This window comes from Meriones unguiculatus, chromosome 2 (genome assembly GCF_030254825.1).
Source record: "Meriones unguiculatus strain TT.TT164.6M chromosome 2, Bangor_MerUng_6.1, whole genome shotgun sequence".
Taxonomy (NCBI): Eukaryota; Metazoa; Chordata; class Mammalia; order Rodentia; family Muridae; genus Meriones; species Meriones unguiculatus.
In genome coordinates this window covers 110,127,647-110,144,881 of record NC_083350.1, presented here as the reverse complement: position 1 = coordinate 110,144,881, position 17,235 = coordinate 110,127,647, and the positions used below count along the sequence as shown (strand labels likewise).

Sequence of the window (17,235 nt, the reverse complement as noted above, 5' to 3'; positions counted from 1 at the left end):
GAGAAATACATTCAAGACTAGAAGGTGCTAATAATTACTAACTCAGACATGTGAAGTGTGTGTGTATTGGAAAACCTTAGGGAATGTTGCAATACACATAACATCTTTTACTTATGTCATTTGCACAAAGATAGTTTCCTCAGAAGTGTGGGGCAAAAGGATCCCAGTAATGGATTCTCTCTCTCTCTCTCTCTCTCTTTCTCTCTCTCTCTCTCTCTCTCTCATGGCAAATCGTATCCTCTGTACACACTTGGAGCAGAGTTGGAAAAAAGAAAAGAGATAAGATACTTATCATGGTAATCCCAACCAGTGCAGCACATTTGTGATTAGAGAGGCTAAAAGAAATAAACACTCTTCCACACAAAACAAAATACAACTTTAATGTCTGGATTGCTCACTGAGTAAGTGTCTATCAGCTATGGGCAGAATGATGTGAATAGCTTTTTGGAGAATTAATTGTTAGGAAACTAGTGCTCTCTTCTTAGCCAAGATCGATTGTGTTTAAAAATAACAGCATCCATACTCATGGGATATTCAATTCTTTTTTAAAGTGCTTAAGGAAAAAGAAATGAAGGCAAACTTCATTTCTGAACAATGTACCGTTATACTTTGAATTTCACAGTACAGAACTTTTATAATCCTCATTTTCAATCTTTTCAAGTTCAATGATTTTGACATTCACAGGCTAGACAAATAATGATTTTCCATAAGTAAGATGAACTCCCAAAGAATACGTAGAAACTTTTTGAAGTTTGATTGATTCCATATTGTTCTGACTGAGACAAAAAGCTCTGTTCTTTAGAATGTGTTGATGCACAGTGGACACTAAGCTCAGATTTGTTCAGGCCTGAGTACAATGAAAGGGACAAATCGAACAACAGTGATGTCAGGAACGGCCAAACAGGACCAGGCTAGTAGAAGACAGAGAAGTGAGACATTGCTGAGAAACCCCTGCTGTCTCTCAGCACAACTTGAACACCTCAGGTCCTGATTTCTAATTACTAACATTACTGGTTCAAATAGGCAGGGCAGATCCACTATGATTTTTAAAAGGTGTAAAGATAAATCTAAAGATCACAAGCACATCGAAGCCTAATGAAGTGATCATTATTCAAAAGTTTGTTACACTAGAGTTATAGAGAGCCTTTAAAATAAAAAGCATGTTAAATTCAGTAACAATTATTTTCATTTTTCAGTCTTTATCTCATAACGATCACCTCATTTAACTTAAAGACTCTGCTATTGTATGCCCTAATAACAGACATCTGAAGAGTTAAATGTATTCTTTGAATTCTCTAGGCGGCTTAGGAACATTCTCTGCCAATTAAGCACTTCTAGCATATTTGTTATTTAAGATTCCTGTCAGATTCTATCACGTATACCAAGAGCAGTACAGCAGCTGTAAACATATCTGGTTTGCTATGTCATAAAAAGGATCCTCAGATACAAATATAAATACTGAGAAGTGATTACAGCATGCAAAGCTCTTCACAACTCTGAAATATACAAATACAATATTACCAGTACACCCAAAAACAGTTTGTGCAATATACTTCATATCAGGGGAGGAAATTATCCTACACTGTTCTTTAACATCATTTGCTCTTAGACATTTCCTTTACTTAAAAGGTAGGTGTCCAGGGAAAGTAATCGAAGTTCATTTCTAAAGCTGAAGCCTTGTGCTCACTTGGTAAAGGCTGCATTTGCTGGCCAGGCACAACTTTAGAAAAACTGTCCCAAAGAACTATCATTTAACAAATAATAACATGAACTCGTTTTAAACTCATGTTATAACACTATTGATTTGACTATTTTAAAGCCTTTTTACCACCAGCAATGTAGGAAGAAAAGAAGCAGCGTGGTATTCAGACACAGAAGTATTTAGAACACATTTAAAAGATAACAGTCCTATGATACCACTTACTCTCTTTTCTCAAGTAAAGCTGAAATGCCTGCTATCCGTTTTCTACTACAAATTAGTTTGCTAGGTACACATTAGCAGCTCTTTTCCATCCTTTTAGCTACATCCGTACACCCTTTAACGATGCTAAACATTGCTTTGATTAAAAGCTTACCAGATAGTAACACTGCTCAGTCCTTGCACTCTTCCCTCCGGTAGACACAGCCTCCCCTATTTCGGATGAGAAGGTAAACGGAACAGGCTTTCCCGAGACAGAGAAAACAATTCGTTCAGCTAGATCCAACAGTGCTCTGTGCAGCCTGGCAGCATGAGTGATCCTTGGGCCTCACACAAAAGCAAGATAATTGGCTCTCAATGAAGACATGTAAACATCCATCATAATGGCACTCGGGCTGAAAGTGAACGCTGCCTCAGCTGTTCTGTGTACTCCTCCTGGAGGATGATGTCACGAACATCAACTGGGAGTACTCCCATTGGCTTCTGTTACCTGGAATCATATCTTAACCCTAAACTGTCAGCTGAAAATCGAAATGCTTCTCTCTTGCTATAATTTCTGCTGAAAAGAAGAATGGGAAGTCTAAATAAGTTATTGGACAATGCCATACTGAATATACAGCCCCCTAAGAAGGCTAAGACCTATTTGTATAATTAATTACTTAGGATCTGTGAGGAATTTTATTTCTCAACTGCGTTTATTTTTAAAAATGTTATTTTAAAAAGAAATTCACTGGAAGAATAGCTAATAAAATGACCAGAGTAATCACATTAAGAATTTATTTTTTTAAAGAATTTTTGCATTGCTTTTATAATATGGCATGATTAAATTCAAGAAAGTTAGGAAAAGGTATATTGTAGATAGCTATGCAATTAATTTTCCTGGAAAAACATCTGTATTTTTAAAGCCTTGAATAAAAATAGAAAAAATGGTAATGTATCGTATTCTTTGAATGTTCAACAAGATCTTCAAAGTTTGTGCAGCACAGCTTATATTATGTAATATTAAAAAGTGCAACATTACAAAATGATATTAAATATTGGTTTTTAAAATGAATAATTTAAAAGTCACTGGGTTTGTAGACAATTAAATCTCAGTAATTGAAACCTACTTTATAATATAGTACTCTTTTTTTGTTGTTGTTGTTTCAACTTAAATGGAGACTAATTATGCGCGCCTTACTATCTTGACAAAAGCTCCATATTTCTCCACAGGCTTCTGTCCAGTGGAAGAGTAGGATAACGGCATAAGCTGGTTATAGCAGCTTGCTGCCAGAGGGACAAAACTACAGTCACCTTGAAATATAGCCCAGCTTTACCCACCAAAAGGAGCTGTCAGTAGCATCACTGTGAGGTTCAAGAATTACCAGAGCTATTCAATGACCAAGCACCTACTAAATCTAGTGGTGCTGTATCTCAAGGCAAACCCTTTGAAGGCTATGCAGCTCAGAAAACATAAAGGGGCAGCATCGGGGAGAGAGGGAGGAAGTTCACTTCTTTCCCCCATCTTCATGAGGAGGGTGCTACTGTTGACACCTGATAGTCATGTGCTTTTCTTCATTTCTTTCTGAATAGTGGACTAGAGGTAAAAACTCCTTATAATCCATGACGGTTTCCAACAAAAATAAATTATTTTACTGGATTACTTCAATAAGGGTTTTGTTTGTTTGTTCTGTTTTTTAAATTTAGTTATTCTTTTCACACCTCAATCTTAGCCGGATCCCTTCTCTCCTCCAGATCCCTCCCCTCTCTCCCTCCTTCATACGCCTATACCTCCTCCCCTGCCCTTCAAAATATTGGAGTCCCCCCAGCCCACTCCCACACAAAAACCCACAGCACATCCAACTGCATCCAGCCAGTGTACATCCTCTTTCACAGTGTCCTGGCAAGAGGGAAGTGATCAAAAAGACATGCAACAGAGACCCTGTCAGAGACATGTAAACTTTTAAAATTCATAGGGAGGGGAGTTGTAAAAGTTTAGAATGACTAGAAAAAAACTGTCTCCAGCCTCACTGGAATCTGATTATTATGACCATAGGATTAACTCATACTTTCTAGTAGTTTGTGTGTGACACAGAGAATTGGATTCTGGATAGAGCTCAAGATCCAACTCTATGTAAGTACTTGAGCCCATTTACACCTCTTTTAAAGAGTGACTGTGAGAATATCACCCTTAGAAAAGATGATACATGGTTTCAGCTAAAGTAATTTGTAGACGTGTTATAATAAACATAGTGTATTACATGAAATATGATAAAAAGTCAATATTATTACGAAGCAAAAGATCAAATATTCACTTTGGTGACATTTGTGAGATTTAAAATGAAAAGTGAGCTCAGCACTCTCCAAATAATGAAGAAGAAATATGTTAAACTCTTTAAATTTCAAATAAGATGTTCTGTGGCAAATTGGCTGGGTTTATAATAGTGGCAAACCACAGGATTCTTCTTCTAAGTTGTTTCTCTTCTGAGAATTATTTTGGATTTAATCATATTAGTCAAACCTCAGAAGAACCTAGATTCAAAAAATATATATTTGTCTAAGTGTACTTTGAGCAAATGTGGAAGACACTGTTCATTTACTTTTGCATAAAATCACAAGGTTTTAGATGGAAATCTGTGTGCCATTCAAAGTGACACCAAATTGAATTATAGATAGGAATGATGAATTTGGACAAAGGAAATGTCAACCATATTTCTGGTAGACAAATGATAAGGCTACAATATTATAGTCACTAAAATGATATGTCATTGAGAAGATAATTTATAAGGTAAAATATGCTCCTGTACTTCATGTTTTATATAAAATATTAATGGAATAAATATTTAATGCCACAGATAGATAACTAAAAAATTAGATTATATCCAGTTGCACTTAGGAAACACGCTGATATATATGCCTTACATATATATATATACATCTATAAGATAAATGTAGATTCTAATAATTAAATGAACAAAAAATAACATCTCTTACTTTGCTTTAAATTTGTTCTAGTGTTACAGTGCAACATATAATAGGCTTAAAAAAACAGGTAAAAATGAAGCCTAGAGAACATGATATGAAGAGTGCCCCATTGGTCTCTTGTATCAATTACCTTCTTTTTGTACACAATTCATCTCTAGGTGATTATCTAAGTATAATGTACAGGTTTTGTATAATAAAAATTAATAATTATAATTTAAGGTACAGATATCAGTGCATATATTAAAAGGTTCAGTGTTTCATCCAATCAGTAAAATATCCATTTAAGTGAAAAATAAATTTATATCTTAATTTTGTTTTGTATGACTTGGTAAAATTAGTGAATATATATTAATTGATAGGGGAAATAATGTGGAAAATTAAAGTGGAAGAGAAATATTTAATATTAATGTTAATCTATAATAAATGAGCATTTAGGCAATCATTTCACTGTAACTCATTTGGCAGTAACATGTTATGTGTGTGCATTTATGTGTACATATGTGATTATGCTGCATTGAATGTCTGTATATCAGGGAATGCATATGCTGGTGCTCACCAAAGCCAGAAGAGGGCAACAAAAATGGCTATCAGTGGAGCAGCAATTACAGGCAGCTGAAAGCCGACTTTAGTGATGACAACCAAGTTGGGTCCTCTTCATGAACAAGCACTTATTTGCTTGTTCCAGCCCATAAATGACAGGTTTTAGTTTTAAATAATTACATCTGAATACTCAGAAAGGATTTGAGATAAATCTATGATATATTTAATTATATGTGAAAATCAGTCAAGTGGTCTGGAGTAATCTAAGTGTGTTCTTTGCAAGGAAAATACAGACAGCTTATCACTTCTTGAATAATAATTTTATCACTACCACATATTATAGTAAAACATGTTTTTTTCAGTATTTAAAAAAATGACAAATTGTGTCAAAAGAAAATAAACTTTACACTTTAAAATACACTTCTTGACATTGTATCACTATTAGTATTTATTTCAGTTGTGACAGTCACCTAGCTGTCACAACTCATTTTTGTGTTCCAAAGAACATTAATTATTTTAACTTTAAAGCATTAAAGGAGGAACATCACTATGGGAATTAATGTAGTCTTGAGGTTTTAGTAAATTTATAATGTGTGTATGTTATGATATAGAGAATATAGAGGCTCTCTTTTATATCTTCAAAACTGACAAGCTATTCTGTAGTTCAAGCAAGTACATCCCACCCAGGTTTTTTTTTTTTTTTTTTTTTTTTTTTACCATACCTTCATTCTATATATTTCCCAGGAGCTGAAATAGCTGCAGTATTTAATTGCCTGATAACTATTTCTGTTACATCAATTTTGTGGTTAAACTAATTATTTATATTATCAAAACAAATCAGCACTAGCAGCTAATTAGACTAGAGGAACCATCCTACACTGCTTCTCCTCTTACATATTAAAAAGGTTTAGGTTAACACTAACTTTCCAAGAGATGAGCATATCTTTTAGGTGATAATTTACAGGGAGAACTTAGGAATTCAAAGGGGCTTCAAAAGGCTCTAACCAGTCTTACTTTGAACAGTAAGAGATATCAAGTTCCAAATTCTGCATCATCTTGAAGCAGTGACTGGTCCATTACCTAGTTATCCACAAGATGGCAGCTTTGGTTATTTTTGACCACTAATGCATTTAATATGATCCTATTTTAGCTAGCAAAAAACGGAAAGCATGTGAATAACTTATAAGTACAACTGTTCCTAGTTACATGGTTTCTCAATTTCAGAATAGTGGAATCTATCAAAAATATGAATTATTTAAATCACCTAAAATATGCAATTTCAGAACACTGAAAACTAGCTAATCCAATTTCCAAATTTTTCAATATAAATAATTTCTGTAGCTACTCTCTTTCAAAGTTTTGTTTTGCTTTAATTATGTTTCAAAACAATGAATTGCTTTAAAATGAAGTTAATGTGAAAACACACAAGCAAGCATACCTTGGCTGCAACAGTTTTACCTCACAGAGACAGAGAGGCATAATAATCGCACTTTCCATCAGCTAGCAAGTGCTACAGATAATGTATCTTCAATAGAGCATCTGTTTACTGACAGCACCCGAATTCCCCTTTAATCCATAAACATTTCCCTAGTCACTTTTGTCTAATGTCTACGGCAAATATCTTTCTTTTTTAATTTTTTTTATTATTACTTACATTTTATTAACTCCATATCCCAGCTGTATCCCACGCCCTTATTCCCTTCCAGTCCCACCCACCCTCCCTCATCTCCTCCCTGCCCCTTTCCAAGTCCACTGATTAGGAAGGATCCTCTCCCCTTTCATTTGACCCTGTTTTATCAGGTATCTTCAGGACTGGCTGCAGAGTCCTCCTCTGTGGCCTAGCTGTACTGCTTCTCCCTTTGGGGGTGGGGAGGTCAAAGAGCCTGCCATTGAGTTCATGTCAGAAATAGTCCCTGTTCCCCTTACTATGGGAAATCAATTGGTTACTGAGCTCCCACAGGCTACATCCGAGCAGAGGTTCTAGGTTATATCCATACATGGTCCTTGGTGGAGTGTGAGTGTCAGTCTCATAAAAGACCCATGTGCCCAGATATATTTGGTCCTTGTGGAGCTCCTATCCTTTCCACGTCATACTAACTCCCCTACTTTCACATGATTCCCTGCACTCTGCTGAGGGTTTGGTTATGAGTCTTACTATGTGCTTTGAAACACTGCTAGGTAGAGTCTTTCAGATGCCTTTTGCAGTAGACTCCTGTCATATGTCCAATGCACATCCCATTTGTCTTTCTAAGTGCAAATCTCTTTCTTTAGAGTGTCAGTTGATCATTGCTATCTTTGTTTGGTTACAGATAAATTTTTGTAAAACACTTGGATTTATTGGGCCATCTCACATTTCTTTGCAGATAATGGTTAATAAAAAGATATTCATTGTATTTACCTGACAGCAAGTTTCAAAGTAGGAAGGATTGCATAATTTTAAAGGGGTGACAAAAAGGTAAAGAAATGGGAATCCTCTTATCTGAATGCAAGAATCCAATGTGATTTTAATAATTTAGCACAGTGTGTTGCAGCAACATATTTTAGTGAACATTTTGAAGGTCTTAGGTGATCATATGAGAACTATAGTCTGACTGATACAGAAGCTTGTTCTGTATCATGTGTCTGTGTCATGTTCTCTGAACAGACAGGCCTTCTGTGTTTACGTGTTCCTCCTTCATTAAGGGTATTTTATTTAATTAATAATATTATTTTTGTAGAAACTGGTACAAATGTTATGAGGTATTTTTTTTTTGCCACAGTTGTTTGTTTGTATTTTTTAATGTGTGACATGCTATTCAAGACTGATCAAATCATAGCTTTCTTTTCTGCCTTGACAAAGTATGTTATCTTAATCTTAAGACTATTCAAAACTTCTATTCAGTGAGAATCAGCTAACTGAAATTACTTTATATTATACCAAAGAAATGGCTTATTCTTGCCAAATCTACTGTGGCTAAATTACTATCTTGTTCCAGACACATAGATGTTTCTACATGAAGGACACTGAGAAATAGTAACCTTCATGTGTATTTATCCATGCTAGTCCCATAAAATAGAAGATTATTTTAAACATTTAGAACAATCCAATTATCACAAGTAGTCAGCATTATTTTAGTAATAAATTAAACAATGACATCACCATCATCCCTTTACCAGCAACACTATGAACTACGAACTCAGCCATAGATTATTTTGTACTAGGAACAATTTTGACTGTTCTAAGAATTTTACATTGTCTGATTAATTTTCATTAGTTTTTCAACATCTTTCCATGATGGGGTAAGATTTTTAAAGCAGCTCTTATAATGTATGGTAGTTTGTATGTTTAATGCAGTTCTACAATGGAAACACTGATTATTTTTCTCTAAATAAGAAAATAAGAAGACAGTGATGTGTGGGTGTGCATCTGTGTGTAACAACTGCTGTCTTTTTGTGTCTTTGTAGTCAATCAGAACAAAGTTTTCAGCTCAACATTTAAATCTCATGTCACTTAAATCATTCTTCTCTGCATTTGTGAATGTGTTGCTCCTTTGAGATTAGTTGATAACACGTCATCGACTATCTCACCAGCAGCTTATTCAGTAACAGTGTAAATCTGTACACTCAAGATCCAAAATGCAAAATGTCTGGTTGGTTCTTCAGTTGTTTTTAAGTAGCTATGTAACAACCAACCTTCTGGGAACTTGTAGGGAGGTACTTGAGCCTATGTCTCTAAAAATGATCTTGGTTGACTCTTGTCAAGGAGCTCATGATCCATGTTAACCCCCAAGCTCATCAGGGACAAGGGAATACCCTGATAGCTAAAAGATTTTAATGCTTTCTTGAGGAAATAGAAAGTGGTATTCGTAAACCATCTGCAACATACAGGCGCATAGTCTGTCATCTCTGTAGGACAACATTGGTGTCACTGTGGATCCGGAAAATGTACTTAGCACTTTTGAGGTCAAATCTGAACAAATAAAAATAAATCACCAGTTGGCAATGTGGATAGACAGGACACAACCTGAAATTGTATTATCCTTCCAGAAACAATATCTTTTAGAAATGTGTGCTATGGCTAACAGAGGTTCAAAACTTCTTAAAGTCACAAGGGCAGCATTCCCAACTCTCAGCCAAACTGAAATCAAATCCAGTTAACAGCTTTGAACAGACAAGTTTTTCAATAGCTCTGACAGGAATGTACAGGATGAAGTGCGAGTACTGTGTAAAATACAGGTACCTCATCAGATGCTTCCATGTGGCAGGTATGGTTTGGATGAATGTGATCTAGAGGACAAGTATTAACAGTTTATTGGATCACTTACAGTGCCCTTGGGAGGTGGAGGAAACTTTGTGTGGAACCCTGTGGGAACAAGTCAGCTGGCAAGTGTGTGCCCTTGAAGATACTATTGTGATCAACATCTCTAATAGTCTATGTCTTTCACATCCTGACTGCCCTAAAGTAAGCGGTGGTGTCAAATATACCCATATATGCGCACTCCTATGCACATACAAGTACACACATACAACTACACACACATACATGTATACACACACTCTCTCACACCCACCCACTCACCCTCCCACACACACTACAAATAGAGTTACACAATGAGGAATGATTACTAATCACACCAAGCAGAAGCTTGAGAAGGCTCTTTCAAAGTTAACATTGAAACTCAGGGCCAAAATGTCCCTTAGCCACTGTATAATAGAAAATGCAGTGAGCCTCAGCATCTATTTGATCCCCTGTTGGGTGGATTCTTTCACAGAACCCTCTATAGTAGGCTCCCGTCCTGTTTCCTCTTTTTCACTGATTTTGTTGTCTATCATGTTTGCCATTCTGAATGAGATTTCACCATCCTCCTTACGGTCCTTAGTGTTTAGCTTCTTTAGGTCTGTAGATGGCTATCCTATATTATAGAGCTAACAACCTAACATCCACCTATAAGTGAGTGGATGCCATACCTGTCTTTTTGCTTCTGGGTTACCTCAACTCAGGATGATCTTTACTAGTTCCATCCATTTGACTGCAAATTTCATGATTCTCTTGTTTTTAATAGCTGAGTAGTATTCCATTGTGTAAATGTACCACAATTTCTGTATCCATTCCTCTGTTGAGGAACATCTAGGTTGTTTCCCGATTCTAGCTATTACCAATAAAGCTGCTATGAGCATAGCTGAGCAAATGTACTTATTGAATGGTGGGGCATCTTTTGGATATATGCCCAGGAGTGATAGTGCTATTCCCAATTTCCCGAGAAAGCACCAGGTTGATTTCAAACAGGCTGTATAGATGTGCACTCCCACCAGCCATGCAGGAAGGTTCCCCGTTCCCCACATTCTGTCCAGCATGTGTTTTCACTTGAGTTTTTTATTTCAGCCAGCCATTCTGATAGGTGTAACATGGAATCTCAGAGTTGTTTTGATTTGCATATCCCTGATGACTAAAGATGGTAAGTAATTCTTTAAGTGTTTCTCTGCCATTCAATAATCCTCTGTTGAGAATTCACAGACAAACTTGGGCAAAGATTAAGGAGTCTTATGGAAGAAGAGAGGCGTAGAAATAGAGGGACACTGAAGGTAAAGGAGCCCCACAAGGAGACCAAGAGAGATAAAAGATCTGGGCCCAGAGGGTCCTTTGGAGACTGATGCACCAAACTGGAGGACCATATATGGTGAGATCTAGACCCCCAGCTCAGATGTCACCAGTTGTTGCTCAGTCACTATGTGGATCTCTGAGTGAGGGGAGCAGGGGCTGCCTCTACCATGAACACAGTTGACTGCTCTTTGATCACTAGCCACCAATGATGTGCCTGATGAGACTTAACAAGCTATGGTGGAGAACTTCTCCTTTCAGTGGACTAGGGGAAGGGGATAAGGGGAAGAGGCAAGGAAGGTGGAACTGGGGGGAGTTGAGGGAGAGGGTTTCTATTGGGATATATAATGGATAAATTGTGAAGAAAAGTTAAGATACAAAAGAAAATGCACTTAGTCCACTTTCAAAGGTCTTTATCATTTTAACAGTTCTCACTCTAATCAAAAGAAACAAACACCATCCTCCCCCTATGTCCCTCCTCTAGTCCACTGATAGAGGAGGTCCTCCTCCCTTTCTATTTGATCTTAGTCTACCAGGCCTCATTAAGTCTGGTTGCATTGTGTTCCTCTGTGGCCTGGCAAGGCTGCATACCTTCCCCTTCCCCCCATTGGGGGAGGTGATCAGAGAGACTGCCACTGAGTTCATGCCAGAGAAAACCCCTGCTACCCTTACTAGGAACCCAATTGGAAACTGTGTGTATTGGCTACATCAGAGCCAGGGTTTTAGGTCCTTTTCATGCCTTGTCTGTGGTTGGGGCATCAGTCTTTGCAGGGCTCTGAGGCCTTAGTATTTTTAGCTATGTTGTCTTCTTTTGGAGCTCCTGTCCCCTCCAGGTCTTTTTATATCTCTGTTTTTTCCTAAGATTACCTGCACTTTGCCCAAAGTTTGGCTTTTGAGAGAATACAAGGGAGGGGGCCACAGCAGGGATACAAATTGAATAAATTGTAATACATGATAATAAAAAAATTAAAGAAAATAACAAACAAAAAACTATAGTGTTTACTGAGACTCAATGCAAAATGTAAGATATGAAACCTGATTTTTATTGTAACAATGTTATACTTCTGATATAACATCCAGCAATATTCTCATTCTAAAATAAAAGCAAAAGGAGGTAGGAAAAATCTGAATTGAAGCAAAATGAAAACCAAACAGAGCAATCGTCAAATGCTTGATTCCAATCTGACATTCAGACACATGGGGGAAGCCGTTGTCTGTGCTCCCTTGAGCTTCAGTTGCTTCTGTTTTATGAAAATCCATTTGTAGCTCACATGACCTTTCTTTTGGGGTAGTTTTCATTCAATATAGCAGCCCACCAACATTCTTGGCATCTCCAAATTCCTGGGGCCTCCAGTGCAAAGAAGACTAATTCACCATTATATTAAAACTTTTTTTTTTTTTTTTTTTACAGATTTCTGACAAAAGCTGATTGAGGTGAGAAGTGTTCATTTCAATTTGAGAAGACACAGCCTATCATGGCTGGAAAATCACGACAGGATAAATTGGGAGCTGGACCTGTGTCCCCAGTCAGGAACAAGAAGTAGTGAATAGGGATCCTCACCTTACTCTCTTCATCTTCTACTTAGTTTGTTCAAGCCCATGGTAAAATAAAGAGTCACATAAGCAAATACAAAACACTCTGACACATTTCACAATAAAAAAAAAAAGTAAAACTAAAAATCATCATAAATCTAGTTCTTAGGAACCCAAGCCCTTCCATAGCGACTTTTTCCATAATGGAAGCAGATTTATTTAATGCCTGAAAATAACACAGTGAAAGTTCTGGGAAGATACCTATTTTTATAATGAAAGGATCCGTAGGTACTCGGTACTCCCAAAAGCAAACAAAAAGATTAATGTTGAATACAAGTTGTTGAAATGACCAGGACCATTCTTTTCTGGTACACACACACACACACACACACACACACACACACACACATTTATATAAATATATTACTAGGTATTAAAATCATTGCCTAATAGTCTCATACACAAGACATGTTCTCTATGCAGTTACAACTGCACACTTCTCATGAAATCTCAAATCAGTGATAATGTTGCTTTCCAAAATATTGGTCATAAACAATGTGTATTCAACCACATTAAACTTAAGCTTGAAATAATGTGAGGCATCTTCAAACATACAGATGAATCAACACATGATTAATATGATGAAGATGTTTACACTGCAAGTTCGACTCTAGGCCTTAAGTCCTCTTTAACAAGTCAGGTAAATGTGTTGTCTGCACCATATAAAGCAACTGGAATTTAATAAATTGTCTGTCAGTATCAGCTCTGGTCCATATTATCATACTCTGTGTTTACCCATAACCAGTCAAACAGATCAGAATAAATCTTTTTAAAATCTGGGAATCAAACATGATTATCCCTGCTACCAAAGCTATCCTAATTGTCTAGATTGTTTTTGCACGATTTTATCATTAATAAAAGAGTCTAGGGAGTGTATTACGAATATAACATTTTTGATGACATCATAACTCTGGTGCAAGCCCCTATCATAACAAACAGAATGAGAGTAAGAGAAATCTTACTTTTTTGGAGCATCTGAGTAGAGCAAATAATAACCCTAATTTGTCTTTTCTTTTCTTTTTTCCTTTCCTTTTCATTTCTTTCCTTTCTTTCTCTCTCTATTTTCTTCTTTCTTTAATTCTATATTTCTTTCTTAATTTCCTTGTTTGCTTGTCTGCTTAATTATCTCTTTGTCGGTCCTTCCTTGCTTGCTTTTTTTCTTCCTTTCTCTCTCTCTCTATTACCTTTTTTTCTATTTTTCTTTTCCCAGCAATATTCTTAAAATAACACTTTAATTAGCAAAAAAGTTAGAGAAAGCTAACCATTCCTCGAACAAAATTTTTATTATTCATTAACATCATTATACTCTAGACATGCATAATTAAAGGTTAATATGCTTTAGTCATTGGGCCACATTAATGATAAAATTACTTTAAAAAAATGAGAGATTGAAGATGCAGTTAAACCAAACTTATCACCCACCTTTGTATTCAGAATATATCTTTTCCCCTTTTAGCTTTGTCTGGAAACACCTTCACAGACACAAGCAAAGGAACACTACTGATCTTTACAATCCAATCAAGTTACCAATCAAAATTAATCGCCATGCTCTCTAATGACAAAGGTGTATTAGATCACACATAACGACCTAATTCAGGGATACTTCGGGTTAAAGGGTAGTGCTACACTGAAGAAAAAGGTGGACATTGCTAGCTCTCTCTAAGACTGAATCATGATTGGACATAGGTATCAATTGTAAAAAGGATTGCGCTATATAAGTTGTTTAGATGTTTATGCTGCAATTTTCTTAAATAAGGAATGAATTTCCACCTAAATTATGAAATAATCTTTGAAATAAACAGAAATTATAGAGTACATTTTTTCACCATAGAGGACAACTAGTTCAGTCAACAGAATTTGAAGCCATTCATAAGTCTTCAAGAGAACCAGGATAAACAGTGGTTATATATATGGTGACGTTGTAGTGAATTAATTTCTTACAATTTCTTGTGCAGACATTATATCATTAAAATGTATAGAAATCATTTGAATAATTGTTAAATATCTGCAACTTAACATCAATAAATGCTATCTATTTCACTTCTTTTTAATTGACAAATACCTATGACCTTTTATTAGGAGATACTGTATATACAGGCATAAACAGGACTCATACTTCGGTGCCAGGGACTCTCAGCCAAAAAGAAAATTGTAGCATTGAACAAAATGTGAACAAAATTTACACAACAGTGAATTAAAGCATAAGTTTTCCTATAAGACTGAAGTGTCAAATATTTCTCTTTCCTGCTTGAGTTAATAAAATTTCAGCAAGCTATTAGAAACCATTTCCTGAGAAAAGCAACTTTTAAGATGTATAATAACACCATGACTGATTCAGACCAATATTTTGCAGCCTGTGTGTCTATGGTACTCTATTGATTTTCAATATGCACAACCAGGACCAAGAGGCATATCAAGACACTAGAGTACCTTGTGAATCATCTTGGATTGATTAAATGTAATAGAGTTCATGATTAATTGAGAGCATGCCAGCAGTGTGTTGTACTTTAGGGTTTTGTTCTGTGTGGAAGGACATTAGAATCTCAGTGAACAGGATCTGTCATATAAATGAAGCAATTCCTTATCACAATACCTCACTTCCTCCAGGCTCGGTATAAAATCTTTTAAGGGTCTGTATTTTTAAAGCTGAGAGGAGAATTCTCCTAATACGGTTTAGAAAGAATTGTAGGTTCTGACCCCAATCTCTCTAGTTTAACCTAGAACTGGCCTCCAGACCATGCATTTCCTCTCTTCTCTATCACAAAAAGGACGTTTTAGTGTCATTTCTTTCCATAAATTTTCCTGCTGTACGATTTGATAGCATACTCTGATATGCACTTCACTTGAAATTATTTACTGCATTGTTCCTCTTATATTGCCGCTATTTGTAGTTCCCAAAATTTGAAAGTCCTCCCTTTTTCATGAGTATTGTCTTGTAAGCATTTTCTTTTATAAGCATGTTGCAACCCCAGGCCATTTGTATACCCTTCTCTTCCACGGATACATCTTCCCACTAACTCATAGCATCTTCTTTATCAAGCTGTCCATTCCCTCTCCTGTCCTAACATCTTTTTCTCAAGAAATTCATTCTTAATTCTTACTTCATTAATTAAATGTATTGTATTTTGCCTATCTGATCTATAAGGTGAACATTCTGTTTTCTTTGATTCAGAGGGTGAAATATTCAGAAGACATTATAGCCTAATATAAGAACGAAAAAGGTTTACATACTAAAATATGTATTTTACATGAAATTTTTAGTATGGCCAAGATATTTTACTTTAAAGTTTTTCATAATTATCTCTATTTTAGTGAGTTTTCTTATTTTCACATTTATATTCTATGTGTATAATCAATTGTAATAGCAAAAAGACATATTTATCACCTAATTCTGCTGAACATACAATGGGCTTTTTTTCTAAAATGTCTTGTCACCTGAGATACCTTTCTGTTTCATCAGACCAAGTAAATGTATGTACTGCAATACACATTGTTGATTACATTGTTTAAAATAATATTTTTATGTTCCTTTAAGATGGACATCAGAAGAGGGAGAAAACAGGGGACAGGAAAGGAGCCTACCACCCAGGATCTCTGAATATCCCGACCCAGCAGGGTACCAAAGCGGATGCTGAGACTCATAGCCAAAATTTGGACAGAGTGCAGGGAATCTTATGAAAAAAAAAAGGGGAAGATAGAAAGACCTGGAGAGTACAGGAGCTCCACAAGGAGAGCAACAGAACAAAAAATCTGGGCACAAGGTTTTTTCTGAGACTGATACTCCAACCAAGGATCATGCATGGAGATAACCTAGAACCCTTGAACAGATGTGGCCCATGATAGCTCCGTGTCCAAATGAGTTTCCTAGTAATGGGAACAGGGACTGTCTCTGACATGAACTCAGTGGCTGGCTCTTGGATCACCTCTCCCTGATGGGGAACAGCTCTACCAGACCACCAATGTAGACAGTAGAGTAAGTCCTGATGAGACCTGATAGGGTAGGGTCAGATTGAATGGAAGGAGGACCTCCCCTAGCAGTGAACAGGGGAGGGGTAAAGGAGGAGAAGAGGTAGTAAGGGTGGGAGGGATTGAGGGAGGAGGCTACAACTGGGATACATAGTGAATAAACAGTAATTAATGAAAAATTAAATTAATAATATAAAAAATAAAATAGACATGCTAAGATTTATAAAAATAAATTTGTCACTTCTAATTTCACATTTTATATATTTTTTATATTATTCACAGATTATTTACTTTGTATCCTATCCATAGCCCCATCCATCATTCCCTCCCAATCTCACAATCCCTCCCTCATCTCCTCCCTTCCCTTTTCCAAGTCCACTGATAAGGGAGGACCTCCTCTCATTCCATCTGACCCTAGCTTATCTGGTCTCTTCAGGACTGGCTGTAATGTCCTCTTCTGTGGCCTAGCAAGGCTGCTCTTCCCTCGGGGGAGCGGGGAGTCGAAGAGCCAGCCATTGAGTTCATGTCAGAAATAGTTCCGGTTCCCCTTACTAGGGTACCTCTTTGGACACTGAGATACCATGGTCTATATCAGAGCAGGGGTTCTAAGTCATTTCCATACATGGTGCGTGCCCAATTACAGGCTTCCTACAACATGGCCACAGATCCTTTACCT

The 17,235-nt window shown here is 36.4% G+C and overlaps 1 protein-coding gene across 3 annotated transcripts in view; it reads right to left on the bottom strand.

Annotated features, from left to right (window-relative positions):
* Mgat4c (MGAT4 family member C) overlaps positions 1–17,235 on the bottom strand; it is a 775,655-nt gene that overhangs the window by 263,207 nt on the left and 495,213 nt on the right. Inside the window, exon 1 of one of the 3 annotated variants that reach the window (XM_060377967.1) lies at positions 2,076–2,352. The exons of the other annotated variants lie outside the window; for them this stretch is intronic. The gene's annotated coding sequence lies outside the window, so the exon portion shown is untranslated. Of the gene's footprint in view, positions 1–2,075; positions 2,353–17,235 lie in introns of those variants that run through there. 3 annotated transcript variants of the gene reach the window in all.